The sequence below is a fragment of the Physeter macrocephalus genome, chromosome 10, assembly GCF_002837175.3.
Source record: "Physeter macrocephalus isolate SW-GA chromosome 10, ASM283717v5, whole genome shotgun sequence".
Classification (NCBI taxonomy): domain Eukaryota; kingdom Metazoa; phylum Chordata; class Mammalia; order Artiodactyla; family Physeteridae; genus Physeter; species Physeter macrocephalus.
Window position 1 is genome coordinate 40,072,017 of NC_041223.1, and position 18,795 is coordinate 40,090,811.

The following is an 18,795-nucleotide window of genomic DNA, read 5'->3' on the forward strand; positions in this document are numbered from 1 at the left end:
GCCGCTCCGCGGCATGTGGGATCCTCCCAGACCGGGGCGCGGACCCGGTTCCCCTGCATCGGCAGGCGGACGCGCAACCACTGCGCCACCAGGGAAGCCCCTAGATCTGTTTTTTCATTCCCTGAAATTAATGTTTTCTGGGGAAGATAGGCACCAAAGGGATAAGTATGATGAGGTGTGAGCACTCTTAGGATGGGGAAATATGGATGTGACGTTAAATTTGAGCAGGGAGAAACTTATCCTAGCCCAGGTATTGTGAAATAATGGGGAGATAGGAAAAAGACCAGAGAATGTTTGGTTTAAATCTGGTGGAATGATGATCTGTGCCTCCAAAAAGTGTCTCTTGGTTTTGAATTTAAAAACTATTATCAAGATTCTGGAATTTGCCTCTTTGGCAGATTTTTATATTCTACATTGTAAGCTAAAACACTAAATTTAAAAATTTAAAATACCTACATGTAGTATTCATGGATTCATGAAATTGTCAGGATTAAATACCATGTTATAAGCCAAATGAGTGGTAATTACAGAGAAAATATTTTTGTTTCCTTAATTTCTCTTTCTTTTCTAAGCTATTCCATTTATTAAAATAAAGAAAACAACAAAACAAAAAAGAAAAAGCCAGACAACACCAACCCAATCTCATGTAAAATAATTTATTATGATATTTTTCCTTGCTGTGGAACACTATAAATATAACTACTTTCAAATTTCAGAAGGGCTTATTACTTCATTCTGTAAAAATCTCAATTGACAATATTATTGTCAATTTAATAAAGTCAGAATGTTGCATATGTGTTTTTTTCCATTTCAAAATTAAATATCCTTTATATGCAAAACATCCTTCACAACAATGTTTTCCTCACATGCTACTCCCGTGATTAGTATTAGCTTATGCTTTATAGTGCACTCAGTATCTTAAGCCACAGCCAGGTTAATTGTGAAATGGTTAATTTCCAGAGAAAGATGGACTTTTTAAACAAATCTCAGGCATATGCATTATTAACCTGAAGAGAAACATTTGCTTAGGATGCTTCAACAACACTGGAAGGGATAGGAGAGGATGGAGGAGGAAGGAAGAAGGGAAAGGGAAAGGGAAAGGAAAAGACAGGTGAAAGAACAATTTTATTGAATAATACTGATTATGGAGCTTTACTGAATGGCCCAAGTGATGGAAAAATGGTCTAGGTCAGTGTTCCTCAGCTGGTGTTTGTACAGTTATTTGGGACGTTTTAAAGATGCAGATTCTGATTTGTAGTACAGAAGTGATGCCTGAGACAGTTTATTTTTAATAAACTTCCACAAGTTTCTGGTCTATGGATTAGCCAGACTCCAGATCTGTGGTTCTGAGCATTGGTTCACATAAGAAACACCTGGCAAAATAGAAAACTCCTGATGCTCAGGTCACACCCCTGAACCATTAATCTAGAATCTTTGGTACTGAGACCCAGGTTTCAGTGTTTAAAAAATTTCCCTGTGGATATACCAATATGTAGCCAGGCTTGAGAAACCACTGGTCAGAAGATTATTGTCCCTCATCATTGGCAAGAGCTGGTGGATTCACTCCAGTGGTACTTTAGAATCACTCATAAACTGAAAGTCAAATTACTCTATTACAACAGACTGCAGCTGAGAAAACAAAACATGCACCAAACTATTTAAATAAAAACCCAGCTCACATAGGATATGTTTGGCTGCATAGACCCTCAGAAATGTTATTGTTTCTGTCCTTGCACAATTTTGCTATTGAGTTCCTGCATATAAGCACATCTTGGGAATAGTGGTTGAAATAAGAAAAATAAGCCATTTAGTTTCTCCCTGCATGAGACCGGAGTGATTGCAAGGCCGATTTTTTCACATCAACTTGCCAGATCTCAGGGATGGCAGGATTTCAGGGAATGGATCTTTGAGTGTCGGTTCTAACTTATCCTGGTCCATTTCCTACAATGTGAGTTTCTTCCCAATATAGTACTTCTGATAACTAGAATTACCCCTATTTCCCACATATACAAAAAGTATCAATCTTAACTTTTAATGTATCATTGATTCTTAGAATTGTTTTCCTTTGCTCAAACTAACTGCATCAGCTCATGTTCTTAACTGAAAGCAACTGAAAAGGAGTGTGGGTGAATTAAACAGAAAAGGAGTTCATTTAAAAGGATAATGAGAACCTCACAGGCCTGTTGGAGATTTGAAGAACCAGACTCAAGGCTAAATGGCCAGGAAAAATGCCCAAACCGCACTGTAGAACTGTCTGAAGGGAAACTGCTGCTGCTGCTGCTGCTAGATGTTAGAATTTTCCCTGCTGCAATTTTGCACCAGGAACACACTTCGATAGCTTTGTGGCTGAGAGCTGGACGCACTCCCACTTCCACCCTCACTAGAAAACCATGCTGTAGAGTTCCTCACATTGCTCACTAAGGTTTCCTACTGGAATGTCTGATTGAGTTTCAGGATTCCTCCTAACTGCAGGGGTATTTTCTACCTTGGAGAGGTGGGAGTTAAACAGTGGGAAATTCCTCATACAAAGGAAGGGTATTCAAAACATGCTGGGGCAATAAAGAAACACTACTGTCTACCATCCTTCCTAGAGTCCTCCTTTTGTAATTCAAGTCAGTATAGGGAACGGTGCAGTTTTATTGCACTTCAATGAGCATTTATTCAGTTCTGCTGCATACTCAGGATGTAAACAAGACAAAAATAAATTGGTGTAGAAGTGCTTACAGTTTGTTAGGAAAAGTTTTGAATGGATTATTTTAATATAATGTTGTAAAATGTAATGGGTTGAAATATATTCAGAAGAGGAGACCTTAGCGCCACAAAGTGAGTGCAAAGCAGGAGAAAATAATAGACCATTTTAAAGCTCATTTGCCTTGACTTAAATCAGGTACAGTGAAATAGCTAATATAGTATTGCATTATATTTGTGTTTTTCTGTAAGATTCACACCAAATGTTATATAAACTCTTCAAGGGCAAATATCTATCTTTTAAATTTACTTTTTATAGTATCTAGCATGTAACTAGGCACATAGTAAGTGCCCAAGTATTTTTACTGATTTGAATTATTTTGGGAAATGTACAGTCTAAATACTCCAAAACATATCCAACCATACTGTGTAAATAATATTGTGGAATAAAATATTATTTTAAATCATTTGCTGCTTGACCATCTGTATTATAATTAACACTTGATGGACTGGCAACTGAAAGTTTTAAGATTGTTATAGTTTTCAGGGGATTAAGCCTTTCTAACTCAAGCTATTCTGAGACAAGATTCATGTGAAAATAGATTTTTTAAAAAATGACATTAACAGTTGTCATGATATGAATTACTCTGCACTTTATTATTAGTTTTTAAATTTTTATTTATTTATTTTTTTATTGAAGTATAGTTGATTTACAATGTTGTGTTAATTTCTGCTGTATAGCAAAGTGATTCAATTATTCATATATATACACTCTTTAAATATTCTTTTCCATTATGGTTTATCACAGGATATTGAATATAGTTCCCTATTTTTAATTTTTTTGGACTTTATTATTATTATTGGTGTTGTTATTACATATTTAAAGGAACCTTTTCCACTACTAGGTTTGCGTATATGACCTCTTCATGACTAGGAGGATGGAAATGTCTCAGAAGTTTCTTGTGCATACTTGAGATGCCCATAGGTTAGGAGGATGATTATATATCTGAGTAGGGAAAATCACAGTGCTCAGGAGAAAAAAGTATGCAAAACAATACAGTTTGCAAAGAATAGGAACCCACTGGTAATAGCTTAAGCAAAAAGGATAATTTGTTAAATGGATAGTTCTAATTATTTTTTTATCTGCAAAGTATTCATTGTAAGGTTGTACTAAAATATATTCACCTATTCCTCTATTCCAGGTGGTTTCTAATGTTTTTACAATTAAAAATAATGTTGCAACCTCCATGTGCACATAGTAATATATTATGATATTTTTAACAGAAGTGGTGTTACTGGATATGGCAGATTCTATTATTGTTAACATTTACTCAACATTCCCCTTCCCATAACCATAAGGGAATTATACATAATCAAGATTGCCATGTAACTTAGTACCTCCCTATGGTGTTATCAAAATTATAGATATAAAGTTGTTCATAATATTTCCTTATCATTTTAATGTCTTTAGGATCTGTGGTAATGTCATTTATTTCATTTATCATATTGGTAATTTGCATTTTGGCCTCTGATTCTGTTGATTCTTTTATCTCTTGACATTCTTCTTCTTTTTTTTTTTTTTTCTTGCTTTTACTAAAAAGTAAATTGTGATGCTTAATAATATTCTGGTACTCAGATATAAGGTCAAACATTATTCTGAATGTTTCTGTTTGGGGGTTTGGGGATGAGATAACATTTAAATCAGTGGCCTTTGAGTAGAGCAGACTGCCCTTCATAATGTGGATGGACCTCATTCAGTCAGTTGAAAGACCCAATGGAACAAAAGACTGACATTTCTTGAGCAAGAGGGAATTCTGCTAGTAGCCAGCCTTCAGACTTGCACTGTAATGTCAGCTTATCCCTGAATCTTCAGCCTGATGGCCTTCAGACTTCAACTTCAGCATCAGCTCTTCCTTGGTCTCCAGCCTGCTGGCTCACCCTGCAGATTTTGGACATGCCAGCCTCCATAATCACATAAGCCAGTTACTTACAACAAATCTCTTTCTATAAACACACACACATCCTACTGGTTCTATCTCTCTGGAGAACTCTAGACTCAGTGACATGTCTTGCAATTTTGGATTGAACACTAGCCACTGTATAGAGAAGAACTACAAAGGCTGACAGAAATAATACTTATGCTTTGGAATGGCATGCATTTTTTTCTGTCAGTTCATTACTGTGGGAATTTAGTTCAATATAATTAGTAGTTGAGTTGGGTTTAGGTTTTGTTGTAGTTATCGTCATTCTCCTTACACATTAGGCTACAAATTTCTCCAGTGGTGGCCTGACAAGGCAACCAACTGAACTGAATTTCTAAGTGTGACAAGTCTCTCTGAAAAGAAATTGAACACATGAACTCTGTGTGCTTATTGTGGGTGGAGTCTGGGGTAGCAGATAGTTTATCTCAGTATTCTTTCCTCAACCCTGATATTTAAGCAGTCCTTGTACTTGGTATTCTTGTCCAGCCTCAGTCTTAGGTACAGCCTGTATGCCTGGACTTTAGGAGCAAGGCCTTCTCAGTATTCCTGGTCTTTCTTCTTGTGACAGAAGAGATATGTATTATATCTTTGGAGAGGCTTGGGCAGGATCGAATTTTCTTCCTCTTTCCCCATGGAAGCAGACCTCTGCTTTGTATCAGTGTAGTATTGTGGGCTAGAAGATTCTCCTGCCTCTTCCATAGAAACAGATAGCTGTTTCTTCAAGAAGCAGTCAATCTTTGTCGATATTTTGGGGTGGAAGATAAAGATTCCTTCTACTACTTAAGCCATGCCTAGGGTGTGGTGGCAAGAACGTTTGATGCCTCTTGCCCAGCATCTTAAGGTTTTTGCTTTATGTGAGAGAATGGAAGCAGCACTGCTTTGTTCCTGTGCCTTATTGGTAGCTGATCAACACCCACATGATGTCCCCATTGAGGGGAGTGGCTCTCCCTGGTATCCTGTTCTGCCCAGAATCATTCTTATGAGTACTTAGCAGAAATCCATGGAAAAAGAGTTTGTGAGCAAGCAAACTGTTACAAGCCCACACTTGGTCTTTAGGAATTTCTTAGTTTTAGCTGATTTATTCTTGTTCTTTTTTTTTTTTTTTTTTTTTTTTGGCAGCCACTTCTTCCTCTTGTGCTCTGCCATAGATGAGAGTTCATGGGACCAACCTCTTTTCAGAGGAACTTGTCACACTTTGAAATTCAGTTCAGTTAGTTGCCTTGTTACCAGAGGTGTCTGATGGGTTCAAGAACAGTTTTGCTTTTTTGTTTTATTTTTAGATTATCTGTATTTTTCTTGTTGTTAGGATGGAAATGATGTTCTCTTGAAAGTTTTTACACTCTAAGAAGAATTTTTTAAAAAATTTAAACAGCTTATTGTCTTTTAAAGAAATTATAAAGAGAAAAATTTGTCTTTTATATTTACCCATATATTTACCATTTTCAGTGATTTTTTTTCTTCCTGTTTGAATTTCTACCTGTTTTCATTTCTGTTTGGCTTGAGGGACTTCTTTCAGCATTTCTTAGATCCGCTGGCAGTAAATGTTGTCAAAATTTCATGTATATGAAAATGATTTTATTTTGTATTTATTTTTTGAAAGATAATTCACCAGATACAGTATGCTATAATGACAGCTCTTTTTTGTTTTTCCATTTCAGACCATTAAAGATGTTGTTCAATTGTCTTCTGGCTTCAATTTTTTTTTTTTAACTAGAAGTCATCTGTTATTCTCATTGATGTTTCTTGGTATAAAATGTGTTTTTTTTTTCTCCTTTGGCTTCTTTTAGGATTGTTCCTTTTGCCTTTGGTTTGCAGCAGTTTGACTATCATGTAAGGATGTGTTCCTTTTCTCTTCTTACCACGTAGAATGGTTTTCTTTTTATTTAACACTGAGCAGACAGTTCTTCTCCTATACATAGCATGCTTTCAAACCAATTTTTTGAACTTTTTTCATCAAAGCTTCTATGGATAAGGGATTTTATTAAGCCTGATCCTTCAAAACTTATAATGATCTTCCTTTACTTGATTTTAGACACCATGCATAGCGTACATTATAATAATATTTAGATAAGCACTTTTTTGTGCTTGCTCTGTTCCAGGCACTATGATGCATATTTAAAAGGCTATTATTTCTTTTAAACTTCAAAACTACCACATGAATTAGGTATTATTATTCCCATTGTACATATGAGAAACTGAGGCCTAATGAGATACAATACGTTGTTCAGGGTCATAAAAAATGTGTTAGAACCAGGATGTAAATTACGACTCCAAAGCCCTTACATGTGACCATTCAGTATGTTTGATAAATTGAATTTTTTGCTTATAATTTTTAAAAAACATTTATTTATTTATTATTTTTGGCTGCGTCAGGTCTTAGTGTGGCACGCGGGATCTTTCGTTGTGGTGTGCAGGCTTCTTCTTTAGTTGTGGCGCATGGGCTCAGTAATTGCAGTGCGTGGGCTTAGTTGCCCCATGGAATGTGGGATCTTATTTCCCTGACCAGGGATTGAACCTGAGTCCCCTGCATTGGAAGGCGGGTTCTTAACCACTGGACCACCAGTGAAGTCCCTTGCATATGATTTTATTACACGATTTCTTGTAATGTGAAGATATTTGTCAAACTTCAGAAGATTATTTTTGCCGTGGAATTTACAAAATTACAGAAAAATAATGTTAACCATGATGAAATACTATATTTTATTGGGTTAGCCAGAATATCTCACCTTATTTGTTGTTTAATTGCACAATTTTTATTAAAAAAATTTTGTTGTTTTGTTTCAGTGTCAAAATTCAAGAGGTAAAACTAACGGCATTAAATGCAGAGAAGAGCAGGAAGTGGGGTATTATTTGCATAGCATATGTCCAGATGATGACTGCTCAGCTAGAAGCAATTCAAATTACGTGTCTTTATCTTTTAATAGGTACCTTTAGTTCACTAAATGAGAGTAAGGAGCCACATTTTACTTGACTTACTAAATGATATGTTGCAACAAAATTATTTACAACAGGCAGCAAAATCTTCTATTTTTAGTGGAGGAAAGCACTTTGAAGTTTCAACATAGTTTCCAGAAGCAATATTTAATGAGAAGTCCAAATGACCCTTGCAGGAGAAGATATTCATGAAGTAGTCATATTTCTCATTGGTTTCTCAAAATTTTTGTGTTAGGGCCTTAAATTACTGCTTCAACTAGCTACACTTTTTTTTTTCTACTTTTTCTTCACAGTTTATCAAAATAAGGGATAAAATAGTTCTTACTGATAAAAACTTTACAGTTGGTATTTACAAATGACTCATTCTTAGTTCAGTGCTAATTTTGTTTATGCCTCAAATACTCATGGTGTTGTTTGCTCACTAGAACGCCTATTGCTTCATTCCACCAGCAGGTGATATTTAGTTGATAGTCAAAATGCTTTAGAGTTGATAAAAAATATAGGCATGACTTAGAATAAAATCAGTAATTGTAGACAATTAACAAAATGTTTAAATTTTTGTGTTCCTAGTTTAGCCACGAATCAGTTATGACATTAGGCATGTAGATATTAAAGATAAGGGAAAATCAACATGAATTTAAATAAGATTAAGAAGTCAGCTTTTAAAATTTAATAATGGTGTCAACTTTCAAAAGGGCCTGGTTAGATTGTTTCATTGGAAGTTTTACTAAAGAGAATAGAAACAAATCAGATCCATGTGAGAATTTTTTATTTACTTTCAAGTATTTAATCTATCTATAATTTAAGTTTGGCTACTAAGTATTGGCCAACACTTTTTCATATATTTTATTAAATTTCTCTAAATTGTCTTACTATCTTGAGAGTTTTACAACCATATTGTCATTTGTAATTTAAGTAAGTATGCACTATTTGTTTATTAAACTACATTTATGGACACTTTGATGATAAGATTTATTCATAATCCCTAAAAGTTAGCATGTTTTATTTTTGCTTTTTCCTTCTTGCTATAATCTACATGTATACACATATTTTAAAATAATTATATATGACTATAACAGATATTGGCCTGTTTACAAACATAGATTGTAATTGTTAATTTTCCATGAAACAACTCAATTTGCATTTTGAATTTTCATTCATTTCTCTTGTTGCAGTGGGATGGGGTAATTTCCATCCCTCCTGGTATTTCCTCCAGCTCTCTGTGGTTTATGCCAGCATTCCAGGGTCTTCTCCAGGTATGCATGTGTGTGTGGCAGCAATGATATCTTATCATTGTTCTAGCAATGACATCATGTGTTCCTAGAAGTATGGCTCTTTCAGTTCTAGAAGCTTTCTGCTGCTTCATTGCCACATTTGGGGCATGGGGATCATTTGAAGGGCTACATTTCTATCTAGATATACCACAAAGCCATTTATTCCTTTGGCCTTATTTCTTCTTGGTGCTGTTAGAAAGCAGGAAACATTCTCTTTCTTCTCTTAGGATCCTCAAACTTCTATTTCTTGCCTTTCCTTCCCTTTGTTGTTTGGTGAGTGAGAATATGGGAGGGAGGCTGAGTATTTTGTCCCCCAAACCAGTATTGGGATGGAAGACTTAGTGACAGTGGTTGGCAACTGAATGTTGAGTGGCAGCTAATGATTTCTATCTTTCTCGTCTTCTAAGTCACCTGCATTTTAACTAGTTCTACTATGGTAGATCACAACTTGGATCAGCCTTCTGGTTAAATAAGAATGGACAAGTTGGAGGTGGGATGCTGTTCCTAGGCAACAAGTGAAGGAAGGGAAAGATAAAGAGATGGAAGAGGAGAGGAAATTTCCAATTAATTGAATAGCAAGGGAAGACAAGAATTTGTAGAAGAAGAGTTTTAGTGTTCAGTCAAGCCGGTATGATTTAGTGATTTCCTGTCTATTCAAACATGCACACATACACACTCAATAGAAACCTATTAGAACATGAATTCTAATGTGCTGTAGACACTTTTTGAAGTGTATCTGCAAATAATAAAACCTGATAATGGTGGCTGAGACCTCACCAAATATCTGTGTGTTCCCTTGCAGTTAGATGGAGACCATGTATCTAATTCTGTCTAGTGGATGATGGGTAGAAATGATGGATGCAAATTAATAGTTCTGACCATGACTTATCCTTTAGGACCTTCTAGAAGAATATTCTATTGCCACAGCAATCCTGAAAGCCATGAGTTGAGATGGAGAGGACCTGAATCCCCGAGTCACCACATGAAAGATAGATGCCTTTAAGTGATCCCTAGCTAATATCAGGAAGTGATTAATTTTGATATGTTAAGCCACTGATTCTTGGGGGTTTATTTGCTATTGTAAGATAGGCTATCCAACTTTAACTAATACAGTTTGGAAGGTAAGATGAGTATTCTTTTGAAGTTTGATTCTGTTACATGAATCTGTATCATAAAAATATTCACTGCAAAGCCCCTTTTCTTCTTTTAATAAGTAATATCTATTGGTTCTTTTGTTTTAAAAATTATAAGTCATTTACCATAGGACAGTTTCTGGACAGAGAAACTAAAAGCCAAATTGTTGGGCATTTCTTCCAATTGAAGAATGACTTGGAATGAAGATAAAGCAAGTTAGAAATTATAAGTTAGTGGAGAAATATGATCCTATTAGAAAAAATAAAAGGTTTATGAGTAACATTTTGGTGGCATGTCTATTTTATAAAATGAGGTTTTCTCAAGATCTGGAGATCATTCAGATAGAGGCAATTTTTTGTCATTAAAAATTGATTTATCTGTACTCTATTATCTCAGTGAAGCTCAGCATCTACTACAGAGAAGTCTTACATGAAAGCCCCATATTTTATTATTATTTGGTGTTACTATTGTCCAAAACCTGAAAAATGTTAAGTTTAGGAGATCTCAATGTTTTGGGATATAGAAGGCCTTAGTAGTTTCTTTAATAAGTTTATAAGTGACAATAATTCAATTTAGAAAGTTAATATTTTTCTCCGAGTAAGAATTAGATTCTCTGGTTTCCTCCTTCTTTCTCTCCATCCTTTCCTCCCTCTTTCTTCCTTCTTCCTTCCCTCCACCCCTTCTATTTCTCTTTCTTTCTTTCCCTCCTTCCTTCCCTCCCTCCCTCCTTCCTTCCTTCTTCTTTATACTCCTCTGATTCTAGAAGAATTTGTTCTCCATTTTTATAATCACTTGAAATGAAGGTCTTATAAAATACTTTTAAGTATTTGGAATAATCTTTGTAAACCCATTTAATTTTTTCCATCTCCTCTGAAATCCTTTCACAAAATTAAAACTTTAGAAGTATATTTCAGATATTTCAGATCTCTTCCAGCCTGTCACACTGCTATTTCTTTGTTTTTTGTTTTATTCACAAAGGAATTTATTTACTTCTTTATAACTTTCTCAGGCAATTGTTTTGTGTTCTTTTATATTAGTAAATTTATATCATTTTCCCACACTTTATATATAATAAAACCTTATTACAACTTATCAAGATATTTAGAACAAACTGGAAAACTTACTCTTAAGGTTTATTCCCTAATAGCCATTGTAGCTGTATTTTCACAAATTCCATAATTCAAATTTTGGGGAACCATGGTAAATAAGTGAGAATTTTAAAAAGAAGGAGGTTATTCTAAGACAGCTGTGGAAAAAGAAGTAAGTCAACAGCTGATGACAAAGTACAATTTAATATCAGAATTTAATACCTCTAAACTTCCCTTATAACTTGGTCAGATGTTTTGCCTTCTATGTACTTCTAGAGTACACATCTAGTGGCAGACATATTAATGGGAAGGGGTGGTGGTGGTGATGGGAGGATGTTAGTTCTAAAGTTAGCCCTCAAGGTGAAATCATACACAGTCACAATTACCTTTTTAAAAATCCCTAAATAGCCAAGAAGTCATCAAGATAATTTTTTGTTTGTTTTTCTTTGCTTTTGGCATGGCTTCCCTTTCTCTGGGACAGTGGAGAACAAGGAATTTTTATGTCTCCCTGTCATTCTATTGGCTTCCTATCGTTCCCAAGACAGTGACTAAAATCATTAACATGGTGTATAAAGCCCTGCCAATTCTGGCTCAGACTTCTTTTCCAACCTCATCTTGCCCCAAGATCCACATTGTCTTACTTTTAATTTCTTGGATGCTCTCTCCTTTCCCCATACAGTTCCAACAGCCTTCATCTTCTTCTCTGGTAACTTTTAATTTTTTAGTACACAGCTTAAACTTTTCTCCCTCGGAGAAATATCATGTATTCCTGTTTTGTCCTATTGTAACAATCTAATCTTTCCATCATAAAACATATCATAGCTGTGATCTAACATTTATTCATAGTGCTCTGATTAGAAATCAACTCCCCCAATAGACTGAGAGCTGCATGATGACAGGGTCTATGTTTTGGCCCTCTGGTTCATAGACGCCCATCTTCTTGTTGTGTCCTCACATGGCAGAAGGCTCAAGGGAGGTCTCTGGGGTCTGTTTTACAAGGATATTAATCCAATTAGAGAGGGCTCTGCCCTCATGACCTAGTCACCTCCCAAAAATCTCACCTCTTAATATCATCACATTGAGAGGATTAGGTTTCATCCTATGAATTTTGGGGGAAACAAACATCCAGTCTATGGCAAGAACAAAATTTTGATTGTAAATCTGAAATTATCTGTATTCAAATATCTCTTTCAATGGGCCTAGATTTGAGTTCCATTAAATTTAGTACTGAACACCAAATTTGTAGCTTCCTTGTAACATATTACATGGTTTTGATGATGTAGTTTTAACGAAAGAATTTTTATATTCCTAAATAGAGGCCCAAATGTCAATAGCATATTCACAATAAGGTTTTGCTGTCCTTTCCTGAAATGACTGCTGGTCTAGAAATCAAATCTCAAATTAGTGGTATTTACTCATGCCCAACAATATATATTATACTCAAAGGAAATAATATGCTTTAGAAAAAGGACTGAAATTTCTGGGTAGTCTTTAAACAAAACTACAGTCTATTTTTTTGAGAAGTCTCATTCAAAGATCAAAAAACATGTAATTAGGAGATAGGCTTCAGTTTCCAGAAATAATCTTTAGTAACTGTTTGATTGAAGAATGTCTATTTGAAGAATATATAATAATTTGAAATTATAATTTGCTTAATATTGGCTCCTTTGAGCAAGAAGGCAATTATCAGCTTAGGTTCCAAACCCTATACAGCTGTTCCCTCACTCTGAGCGAGCTGACCCCACTGTTAACTTGAAAAGTTTGATGTGTTTGTGTATGTGTGTGCACATAAGATGTGTAGCTCAAATTTACATTTCCAATTTAAAAAATGTCCAGATACCCATAAAATTTAGGTGAAAGAAAAGGTAAAGTATGTTTCCCAGTAGAAAAAAAAAATCACAACTGCTTGGCAGTAATATAATATAAAAGTACATGTGATAGTCTTAGTACCTTAGCTACTTCCAAAATTAATAAATTATTTACTATTCCTCCATGGGAGGCAGGATATAGAGTAAGGAAGATATGGGGTTGTAGAATTTGGCCAGCTTTGGTTAAAAATCTCAACTCTATTACTTTCTACTCATGTGACCTTGGGCAATTTAGTTAATATCATTAAGGTTCACCTTTCTTATCTGAAAATGAGGATATATTAGGACCATCCTCCTAGAAATACAGTAGAGCTTAATGGGACAATGTATACTAAAAACTTAACTTAGTGCCTGGAACATAATGTGTTTGCAATTAAAGTTATGATCAATATTTTTATTATCCTTCAGAAAAGAGATTTCCAATGTTTTCCTAGAGTAATGATTAGATTTATCAATGTGAAGCCTCAGGGTTCCTCTATTTTTGCTCTATATTCCCTTTTCCCCTTCTATTTAATTAAATTATTTATAGAAACAGTATAAGTATATAGAAGATGGATCAGGTAAGTGTCTTAGACAAAATAGAAGTTGCTTCTCTTACATGTGATAGTCTAGAGGTAGGTGGATGGTCCAAGGCAGTGGTTAGCCCTGTTCAATGAGATCATCCTGGAATCTGGTTTCCTTTCTTTTTCTTGTCCATCATCTCCTAGGGTGAAGTCTTCTCTTGCATGGCTGGAGCTGCTTCACTAGCACTTTGCCCATGTTCTAGCCTTTAGAATAAGGGAAGGAGAAAATAGAGATCAAACATCTTCCCTTTAGAAGATTGGCCCAGAAGTGGAATACTTCAATTCTATCTACATCCCACTGATCAGAATATAGACACATGGAGACATCTATTTGTAAGGAAGAATGTAAAAAGTAGTCTGTTGTGTGACCCTGTGCCAGGAGAAAATGCAGGAATTCTATTACTAAAGCGAAGGGGACAGTTAGCAGTGTCTGCCACAAATAATGTATTATAGTGCAAAAGATCTGTTGGACCAGAGGCCAACATAACTGGGAATATGACTTGAGTCAGTTCACAGTAGTCTGGTGGCCTTGAGATCAATGAGCTTCTACAAGTCTCAGCTCTCTCCAGGTCTCACTGCCTTACTTCTTTGCTGTTAGTTAGGGTACTCCTTAACCCTTCATCATATGACATAATAATAACAAACCTTATTGAGCACTTGCTATGTGCTGGACACTAATCCAAGTATTTCACATGTATGATTTCATTTAATATTCTCAACAACCCTGTGAAGTAGGTACTATTATTACCCTCGCTTTATAAACAAGGAAACTGAAGCATGGAAAAGTTAAGTAACTTGAGCTCTTGGGATTTGTGTTTTTTTTTTTTTTTTGTGGTACGCGGGCCTCTCACTGTTGTGGCCTCTCCCGTTGCGGAGCACAGGCTCCGGACGCGCAGGCCCAGCGGCCATGGCCCACGGGCCCAGCCGCTCCGCGGCATATGGGATCCTCCCGGACCGGGGCACGGCCTCTCCCGTTGCGGAGCACAGGCTCCGGACGCGCAGGCCCAGCGGCCATGGCCCACGGGCCCAGCCGCTCCGCGGCATATGGGATCCTCCCGGACCGGGGCACAAACCCGTGTGCCCTGCATCAGCAGGCGGACTCCCAACCACTGCGCGACCAGGGAAGCCCAAGCTGTTGGGATTTGATTTCAGGTTTCTTAACTCCATAACTCAAGAGTTTATGTGAAAAGTGGAAACTAGCTGTTTTTTTTTTTAACTATCTTTAAAAAAAAATTTTATTGGAGTATAGTTGATTTACGGTGTTGTGTTAGTTTCAGGTGTAGAGCCAAGTGAATCAGTTATAAAATATACACTCTTTTTTTAGATTCTTTTCCCATGTAAGTCATTACAGAGTATTGAGTAGAGTTCCTTGTACTATACAGTAGGTCCTTGTTAGTTATCTATTTTATATATAGTAGTGTGTATATGTCAACCCCAGTCTCCCAATTTATCCCTCCCCACCCTTATCCCCTGGTAACCATAAGCGTGTTTTCTACATTTGTGACTCTACTTCTGTTTTGTAAATAAGTTCATCTGTACCCTTTATCTAGATGGAGTGGCAACTAGTTTAACCAAAATGTATTCGTTTCTTATTTCTGCTGTAGCAAACTACCATAAACTTAGGGCTTAAAACAGCACACAGTAATTATCTTACAATTCTGGAGGTCAGAAGTATGAAATGGGTCTCATGGGGCTAAAATCGAAATTTGGCAAGGCTGTTCCTTCTGGAGGCTCTAGACGAAAGTAGGTTTCCTTGACTTTCCCGTTTCTAGAGGCCACATGCTTTCGTTTGCTTATGGCCCCCAGCCAGCAATTGCATCACTGCAAATTTTGCTTCCATCATCGCATCTCCTTTCCTCAGTCTCCTGTCTCCCTCTTTCACTTGTAAAAACCCTGTGATTATACTTAGGACAAACCCAGTTAATCCATAGTAATCTCTCCATCTCAAAATCCTTCGTTTAATCACATCAGCAAAATCCCTTTTGCAATGTAAGGTAACATATTCACACAGGTTCCAGGGATTTAGATGTGGACATCTTTGGGGGAGCCATTATTCTGCCTACCACAAATGCCTTTTCAAAGGATGTCAGTAACTTATTAACAAATCCGATGGACTTCCTCAGGCTTTACCTCCTACTCTCTCAAAACTCTTCCCACCCATAACTTCCTAATTACATCTTGCCTGAATTTCCACTCTCTTTGAGGACTCCTCTTTTCAATTCTTTCTCTTATCTTCCTCAATGTAGTTGTTTCTCAAGGACCTACTTTCATTCTTTATTCTTCTCACTCTATACTATTTGCCTTGGTATCTTCTTATATATCTTAAAACAGAATCTGTAACTAATATAATACTTATATTTGTGTCCCCAACCCTGGTTTTGCTGTTGAGTTTCAAAGCAATATTTAAAAAATGTTTGCTGGTTATCTTCCCGACTGTTCTGACCATTCAAATTCATCATTTCAAACTGAAATTATGGTCTATCTTCCCATATCTGCTGTTCTCTTGCGTTTACTTTTTTTGTTGATGGCCCTTCATCTTAACAGTTGTTCTGTCTCATGAATTCAGTGTCCTCTTAGACTCCTCTATCCACTTGTTTCTAAAAATGTATGTATTCTAATTGTATAATATGTTTTTCTCCTTCCCCCTATATGATCAATTTCCACCTCTATTCTTGTAGTTCTCTTACCAGGTGTATCTCATGAGCATACCAATCTATTTTACACATTGCTACCAGATTTACTTGCCTAAAACCGAGCTCTTGTCTTATTATACCCATCCACTTCAAATATCCTTGTTTACAGAATTGTCTAACTTTCCAGAACCTCCTTCATCTACTTTCAACATTATTTTTTTCCTATATATATTTATATACTTTTTGTTTCCGAAAAACTTGATTCTTTGTTTCCTATTCATCATGCACTTTCCCTTCTCTGCCCCTCACTCATAATTTCCATATATTTGGAACATTTTTATCAACCATTTAAATTTATCTAAGTCCAATCCATTCTCTAAGATCATGTCTAATGCTACTATCAGGCATCCTTCAAGTTATCTTTTGCTTTTTGAATTATCAGATACTTCTCCATCTTTTATTAAATTTAACACCTTTTACTCATTTATATAGCTATTTTTGAAAATATCACTGAGGAAAAGTTTGTGTTTGGCTCATCACCCAATATAAGTGTTTACATAGTATTCCTAAAACATGAATCTGCAAAACAAGCAAGTTGGACAAGAGCAATGATTTTCAATTTAGAGAGTAAGGGAGGAGTATAAGAAGCTTTCATGGGTGTAATGGTTGCAAAAGGTATACTAAATATTATAAAATACTTGAAAAAATTAAAAACCTATTTTTAAAATAGAAATATTGATAGAGAACATATTTTTGTTATTGCCATATGTTGTAGGGAATGCCAATCTAGGCTTTGAAGCCAGCTCCTCAGGCTTGAAGCCTGGCCAGGCCAGGCAGTAGTTGGCAAGTTACTCAACCTCTCTGTTTCTCATATTCCTCACCTAGAAAGCTGAGAAATAATAATTGCTACCTCATAATGCACACAGAACAGCATCTGGCATATGATGTCTCCAAAACATCTATCCAATTATTAGCTATTATTATTATCTCTCAAAAATTGTCATAGCTTTAAAAGATTGAGAAATACTTGACTACATGGTCTTTACTATAACTGTATCCCTAAAATTCTATCGTTCTGATACTAGCATAATTCTGCCTAATCTCTATCATCATGTAGATTTATATACAGAGACAGTTAAAATGATAGCTATTTCATCTTTGTTATAAACTTATTAGGCATTATAATGCTTTTGAAATACTCATTTTGAGTCAATTCTTATTGATTTTAGCTTTTTACAGTTTGTGGCATTAATCTTATAAAGAATAGAGGCAGGTTTTAAAAAAGTATTTGGGGGCTTCCCTGGTGGTGCAGTGGTTGCGCGTCTGCCTGCCGATGCAGGGGAACCAGGTATGCGCCCCGGTCTGGGAGGATTCCACGTGCCGCGGAGCGGCTGGGCCTGCGTGTCCAGAGCCTGTGCTCCGCAACGGGAGAGGCCACAGCAGAGGGAGGCCCGCATACCACAAAAAAAAAAAAAAAAAAAAGAGGCCACAGCAGAGGGAGGCCCGCATACCACAAAAAAAAAAAAAAAAAAAGTATTTGGGCAAATTCTTCCTACATTGCCCTTTCTTCTAGTTTGGGAGTATAGACCTTTCCTGTAATACTTATAACGCGTGTGTGTGTGTGTGTGTGTGTGTGTGTGTGTGTGTGTGTGTGTGTGTGTGTTTAGTGCATTAAATTCACACAAAATGTAAGTAATTATGCCATGCTTTACCCTAAGCAACCTAAAGATTGCTAATATTTGAGAAGCCTACTTCCCTCCCTTGGCTGTTTAATTTGGCAATTTGAGTGAAATATTTTCTTTTTTGTAATTTTATTTTATTTTTTTATTTTTATTTTTCTGTGGTATGCAGGCCTCCCTCGGTTGGCCTCTCCCGTTGCGGAGCACAGGCTCCGGACGCGCAGGCCCAGCGGCCATGGCTCACGGGCCCAGCCGCTCCGCAGCATGTGGGATCCTCCCAGACTGGGGCGCGAACCCGGTTCCCCTGCATCGGCAGGCGGACGCGCAACCACTGCGCCACCAGTGAAGCCCTCTTTTTTGTAATTTTAACGTCTCAATTATATGTTGACTACATAGATCATATTAGAATGCATACTCTGGGAAGAAGTAGAAAAGCATCTGTTTGCAATGTAAAATATACCAGTATTTGTTAGGTGAGCATTGTTAGGCAAATAGTAAATCATTTATTAAAAATTTCCATTTTAAGATGAAGGTTGCTACTGAAAGATTCTAATTTGGTACTATGTTTTCATATTCATACTGTAATAGAGAGCATTATTTTAGCCGTGCTGAAATTGTTAGAACTAACTCAGATATGCGTTAGAATCATAAAAACTTTACATTTTGAGTAATTTTTATGGTATGAGGCAGTGAATATAGAAACTCGTCTATAACATAAACCGGGATGTGTTGTGTTTTTTTTTAAACATCTTTATTGGAGTATAACTGTTTTACAATGGTGTGTTAGTTTCTGCTTTACAACAAAGTGAATCAGTTATACATATACATATGTTCCCATATCTCTTCCCTCTTGCATCACCCTCCCTCCCACCCTCCCATCCCACCCCTCTAGGTGGTCACAAAGCACAGAGGTGATCTCCCTGTGCTATGCAGCAGCTTCCCACTAGCTATC

General features: G+C 36.3%; 1 long non-coding RNA gene across 1 annotated transcript in view; it reads right to left on the reverse strand.

Moving 5' to 3' along the window:
• The window catches only part of LOC112064635 (uncharacterized), a 54,954-nt gene that overhangs the window by 17,522 nt on the left and 18,637 nt on the right, over positions 1–18,795 (reverse strand). Inside the window, exon 2 of the long non-coding RNA XR_002891572.2 lies at positions 13,567–13,735. This is a non-coding gene — a long non-coding RNA (uncharacterized lncRNA). The remainder of the gene's footprint in view (positions 1–13,566; positions 13,736–18,795) is intronic.